General features: G+C 33.7%; 1 pseudogene; it reads right to left on the reverse strand.

Annotated features, from left to right (window-relative positions):
* Positions 1-3,631: 3,631 nt before the first annotated feature.
* Positions 3,632-5,285, reverse strand: LOC122584230 (annotated as a pseudogene).
* Positions 5,286-6,352: the final 1,067 nt, after the last annotated feature.

Consider the following 6,352-nt stretch of genomic DNA (forward strand, 5'->3'; position numbering starts at 1 on the left):
ATCTCTAGTGACCTAGCCATTTGGCCCATGCCAAAGGTTTGACTTCCTTTAACCCGATTCAAAGTTGTTCGAATATTGGTCTAGTTTTGATCTGACCGGTCGGTTCACCAAGTTCCACCGGTTCAATATCCTCGATCTAGCTAGGGTCTATCGAGTCGGGATTCTTGAAAACACCGCTCCAACTAATCAGACCGATCGGTTGGCCGACTGATTTAAAAACGTTGATATTGATAGATAATATTTAATACACTATATTTATTTGACAACTACACAAAATTAATATACTGTCATGCGTCACAACTACATGAAATTAATAGCCAGCTTTATTGCTTGCAGATATCTAGCTACTTAAATCAATGCTATTTTTCTTTTATATATTAAGGAGAATAATAATCAAAAAACATATAACATATTTTCTTTATTTCTTTCTTTTTTACAGTTTTTGTTTCCTAGATAAAAATATCACATTTATTGTATTTTCATCAATGGCAAACCTAAATGTTTCATGTGTACCATAAAAACCCTAAGTTATTCTAATCACAAAGTTCAAATAATCCATAGTTCATACATTTTATTCACCAGCGGAGTTGATGAGAAACTAACTACAAGTTAGAAGGTGTGACTCAAGATTAAGTGATTCATTGGTAGCAGATAGTCTACACAACAAGGTGTTGGAGCATGTGAAGAATGTTGGTTTTGAAGGTGTATTCACGACATCGGTTCACCAATTCAATCATCAAGTTATCAGGCATTGGTTGGCGTCCAAAAACGCATACATTACAATTTCCAACTGGCGAAGCCACTATCACATTACAAGATGTGCAAGTTTTATGGGGTTTACCGATAAATGAACCAATTGTGCTTTGTAGTTGACTTACAAATACTAATGATCCTAGTGTATGGAAGCATAAACACTTTTAGGTTTACATTAGACAACCCAACAAAGTCAAAAGTTGGTAAAATCAAGATACCTACATTAGTAGAACAAATGAGCACCCTGTTGGATAATACCAATGATGAGGCTAGCCAACGAAGAGCTAGAATCAATGTTTTTGCTAGTTAGTTATTTGCTCATTCTAGAACATTGAATTTAGCTATTTGTTGGCATGCCTCATCAATGGTATTACCTTACGGAATGCTCATTTGTTCTACTAACGTAGAAATCTTAAATTTACCACATTTTAACTCTACCGGGTTGCCTAGTGTGAACCCCAAACTTTTTAGGCACATACCAGGATCATTAGCCTTTGTAAGCTAGCCAACTTTCAGACACGACTGGTCCATCTCTCAGCCAATGCCTTTATATGTTGGTAATCGATTTGGTGAACTGCTTCCGTTAATACACATTCAAAACAAACATTCTTTATATGCTCAAACACATTGTCGTCCAGACTATCTTCCACCAGCGGATCAATTAATGTCATACCTTCGATATTGTTGAACTGGTTTTTTCATTTTTTTGAATTTTTAAATAATTTTTTAATGATAATTTAAGTTTTTTTTGTTGTTAGTAAACTTTAACACTTATATTTTGTTATGATATAATTATTTGGTATTATTTTTAAGTAGATTGTAATTGTATATTGACTATTTTCGTTAAAATTTAGCAAATTTTGTAGCATTTTTATAATATAATTAAAATAAAATATATAAATAATCATACCAGTACCGAGTGTCACACTGGTACAACTAAAATACCAGTATTTAAAACATTGATATAAACGCAACATTGGTTAAAGAAAAACTTGCTCTGTACCCGCATAATGCGGAAGTGGTCGTGGCGGCGACAATATGGTGGTGAGTGCGACTATTGGTGGTGATAGCGACGTCGAGTGCTCTAGATAATTGATATACAAGTAGTTGATTTAATGCGGTTTATGGAGATATTGTAAAGATTGATAGTGTAATTTATTCATTAATGTTAGAAGATAGTATGTGAAAATATTTAAAGAGTGCTAGGTGAAAATATTACATATCTTTACATATGATAATAGAAGAGTTGTCTTCTTGAACTATTTTTAGAAAAAATTATGATGTGACATGTCTAAAATTTTTTCCAAAAGGTTTTTATTCTATTTATTATGTCATATTTTAATTAGCAATATTTTAAAAATAAATAGCCCGATAAATGTTTATTTTAAGTATTTGTTTTCTATTAGAAACAAAACAAATTATTTTTTATATAATATCATGAAATATTTTTTATGTTTTGTTTATACGATAGGTACTTATATATATATATATATTAATTATTGTGTTAGTCAATTTAATATATTTAAACCGAGTTATAATATATCAATAACAAAAATTATATAAATTTTTTTAAGATTCTTTTTTTGCTTTTAAAATTATAGTTAAACTTTTTGGTTAAACCAGACTTGATTAGCTAGTTATAGATAATGAAGAACATTTCAGATATTTAAACATTTTTTCCATGTAACTTACAATAAAGGAAGATGTTTTCTTTAGGGAAAATGAGTGATCCATGTAAAACATTAGCCTAAATATCCTCTCAAAACCTTATGAATATGACAAGTGTATTCTACTTAATCTCTTTTCAAATCTCCCCTCTTGAATTTTCATATATCATCATCCAATAAATTAAAAAGATTTTAGGCTAATTAATTAAGAGGATCAATCATTCCATTTTTGACTATAATTGGGCTATGTGATTGGGCTGACTTTCAAACAAACACTTGCCTGCGTATTCAAAATTTAGGCCTTACAAATTGGGGATAGTCGAATTGCTCCATATACATCCCAAAATCCATACCTTTTTAAATTGTATATGGTAAACCAATACACTAATGATCCATAGTTCAAATATTTTGAGACAATACACAATAAAGCTTGTAATATACGAGTATAAATTTATACTCTTTGAATCCCTAGTTATTAGTGGGCGACTAGTGAGGTTTTTTCTATGCAGTTTGGACAACTGACTATACCTTGTCGAATTAGGAACTCACTATTTAACAGTGAATGGTTTGTTTCTATTCAAAGGTGACACTTCAAATAAAAGGTTGAGGTGTGGTAAGTTATTATCATTACTATAAGTGATTAATGCATCCAGTTGTAATGTTGTATTAGGAATTTGATGTAAACGGGGAAGAGATTTTTCCTGGACATTTTTTTTTTTTAACTCTGGCGTAACTCTTATCACCTTTCTGATTTCTAAATTTATCATCACCTTCTATTCCAAATCCATGCTTTGGTATGTATTTACCATCTTTACCACGTTACCACCAACATAAGTCTTCAAAACATGTCGCCAATAACTTGGTAGATTTCTTTGCATTATGCAATAAAAGGTACTTTTATTACCATAAACAGTTGAAACCATAAAGTTTGGTTGGTAAGTAATCAGGAAATTAAACAAATATCAAAACAAATCCAATGCTGCTTATAGACCAGAAACAATAATAACACAAAATTTTTGAACATGACAAGGTAACACAAAAGGTTTAAAAGACTAAAACTAATTAATTGTCAAATACTAAGTTTCATTATGATCAAGAACTTTAAGTTTTTGAAAACAACATTTCTGACTACAAAAAATTACTATGATATTAACTAAAACACTAAATGTCCACATAAAAAACAAAATCACCAAACAAAATCACAATCAGAATTCACAAAGATACAATATATCTAAGCTTTATTCATCTTCAACAACAGTTGATAGTCCACTATTAATGAAACCTGGATTTAGAAACTTTGCAACAAATGCCCATAATCTATATACATCACTAAAATTGGTTAAAAATCCCAAAGAAGCTGTCACCACCTCAACCCGAATCACTCTGCTCTTATGGTCGTCTCCTGTACCCTCCATTCGTATATGGCTTAAGTATCCGATACCAAGAGAGATCCCATTTGTCTCTGCTAACTTCTGTACGGTTTCAGGATTGATTAACCGTTTGTTTTTGTCTCGGACATTAAATGCCACTGAATTCCCCCTTTCAAGTTTGATTTTTGGACCGTAAATATGAACAAGTGGCGTGTTAACTTGATCATTTGATTGAATTCTTAACTGCAGCAGTGAAGTCACGAGCCAAGTTACCAGCAGCCTTAATCGAAGAGTTGTCTTGTTAAGGCCTAACATGTCTACATGATCAAGATGCCGACATGATATCTCTGGTTCTCGTCTGCTTGATTCTTGAGGGCTTTCATAGCCTTCATCGATCATATAATCGTCGTCTTCAACTTTTGCGTCCAAGAAAAGAACCTCTTTATCACCCAAAAATCTATTCCCTTCTCTATTTCCCATAATCTAAACTCGCCTTCTGTTTCTCTTCGTATGGCACTCTCTAAATTTAAGGTGGTTATTTTGGATTCAGTTACTTCTTCAATCTCTTGAATGTGGTGACCATTTGATAGATCCAATTCTTGAGAATTCAACAAATCTGTAGGACTATTTGTGATCTTTGAGGTTGCTTTCTTAGAAGTAAGGTGCTTATTCTTGTTCGTGCTACTAAACCAACCCGGTGGAACAGGTGAGATTGAGCTGTCAAGATTATCAGAACCCAACGGGCTTTGACCCAAATCAATGTATAACGAGTTATCAGAAGACTCATCTTCACTAAATCCTGGACTCTTGATCACCTCTCCAACCGAAATGCTCCCACTTTCTTCAAAATCAGAGTCTTTATCATTATCCATCTCCGTATCAAACACTTCTTTCACTTGATCAGAATTGTAAACTCCGGAAAAAGCAGGCAACTTTGGGCCTGGCTGATTTCCGGTACTTCACCATTTCCATCTTCATTTTCTTGAATCCCATTAAAGGAATCACTAAGGTATAAAGAAAAAACAGGACTAATCTTGACTATCCCAGATCCAGTATGACCCGGCTTGTTGCGCAGACTTCCAATCACAGACTTCTTGATCAGAAGGCATCCAAATCCACTCGGGTCATACCCAAATACTCTATAAAACGACGTGATAATAAAATCAGGTCGAAACAAAGACAACCCTAAGGAATCCATATCTTTTGGGCCCAATGCCCCTGCATCCAACAAAACATGCCAATTGTTCTGCTGAGCCAAAGACATCCATTGGTACGAATACTTCGCACCAGTGACCCTAGACTGAACCGGAAAAACAAAAAGGCCCGTACCCAATCCCTTCTTCTTCTTTCTCTTTTTCGACATAATTAGTTTTCTCAAATCATTTGAACAAAGACTAATAGTTGGCCATTTAAACCAAGCAGTTTGAACTTTAGCCCCTTTCTCTTTAGCACATTGACCCATCCAATTCACAGATTGACTTTCATGATCAAACATTGTTAACAAATTCTTATTGGTATCAAACGGATAGGATTCGGCTAAAAGCTTAAATGCAGACCCTCTACTAACAGTAAAACAAGCTCATATTCATTCTTAGAAATGTTCATATAATCCATAATTCTAGTTTTTATATCATATTCCATTGTATTTTCACTTGCACCACCATGAAGTACATGATTTGTCAAATTTGCAGTTATTTCTGTTAAGCTAAAACTACAAGTTTCCCAATAATGAACTATTTGAACAAATGAAAAAAGCCCAAATCCACAAAATCAGACATACCTTAGGAAGATGATCAGATATATGAGAATATTCATCTGATCTCAAAAGGTCAACTTTTTCTGTTGACTTGTATTTAGGATTATAGCCAAAAAGTTTGTATATGATTCTTGTATATCAGGAATAGATTCTTGTGACACAAATATATCATCTTGGTACTTACCAACTGACCCATCATCTTCAAATTCTTCTTGGATTTCATTTGACCAGACCCATTTGACTTTTTGGGCTGCTTGTCCAAGATAAAGCAAGACAAAAAGATAATGGTTTCCATAGTGAAAAATGCATAACTTGAAGTTAAACAGTACCAACTTGCCTTATGGACCCGAATGATCCGGGTTGCTATAGGCGGCAAATCATAAAATCTATTATCACATTTAACCCAAACACCACTTGAAACAGTAACAACAGAGAAAAAGAGTTATGGGAACAAGAAGACCTGATCATGTTCTCATGGGTCATCCAGAATATTGAACCAGCATTAGCTTGAAAACCTTATCGAATTCGCCGCTGCCAAAGAACTGTGAGATGCATTATCAATCACTTACAGTAGTGGCAAGATAAACTCCAACCTTTAATCTGCATGTTAGGCCAGTGAACTAAAACAAACCAATAAAACCCTTAAGAATTTTGGATCTCCTTACAGGGGTATGGGGTGAATCCGACCAAATCGACCCAAACCCGATGAAGTGTCCAGACGATATCAAAGTGTATGCCAAAATAAGATTTGATCAAAAACTTTTTCAGTTCTTGAATGGACTAGATCGGAAGTTCGAGCCGATTGT

Source organism: Erigeron canadensis, unplaced genomic scaffold, assembly GCF_010389155.1.
Source record: "Erigeron canadensis isolate Cc75 unplaced genomic scaffold, C_canadensis_v1 Conyza_canadensis_unscaffolded:13, whole genome shotgun sequence".
NCBI classification, from domain to species: Eukaryota; Viridiplantae; Streptophyta; class Magnoliopsida; order Asterales; family Asteraceae; genus Erigeron; species Erigeron canadensis.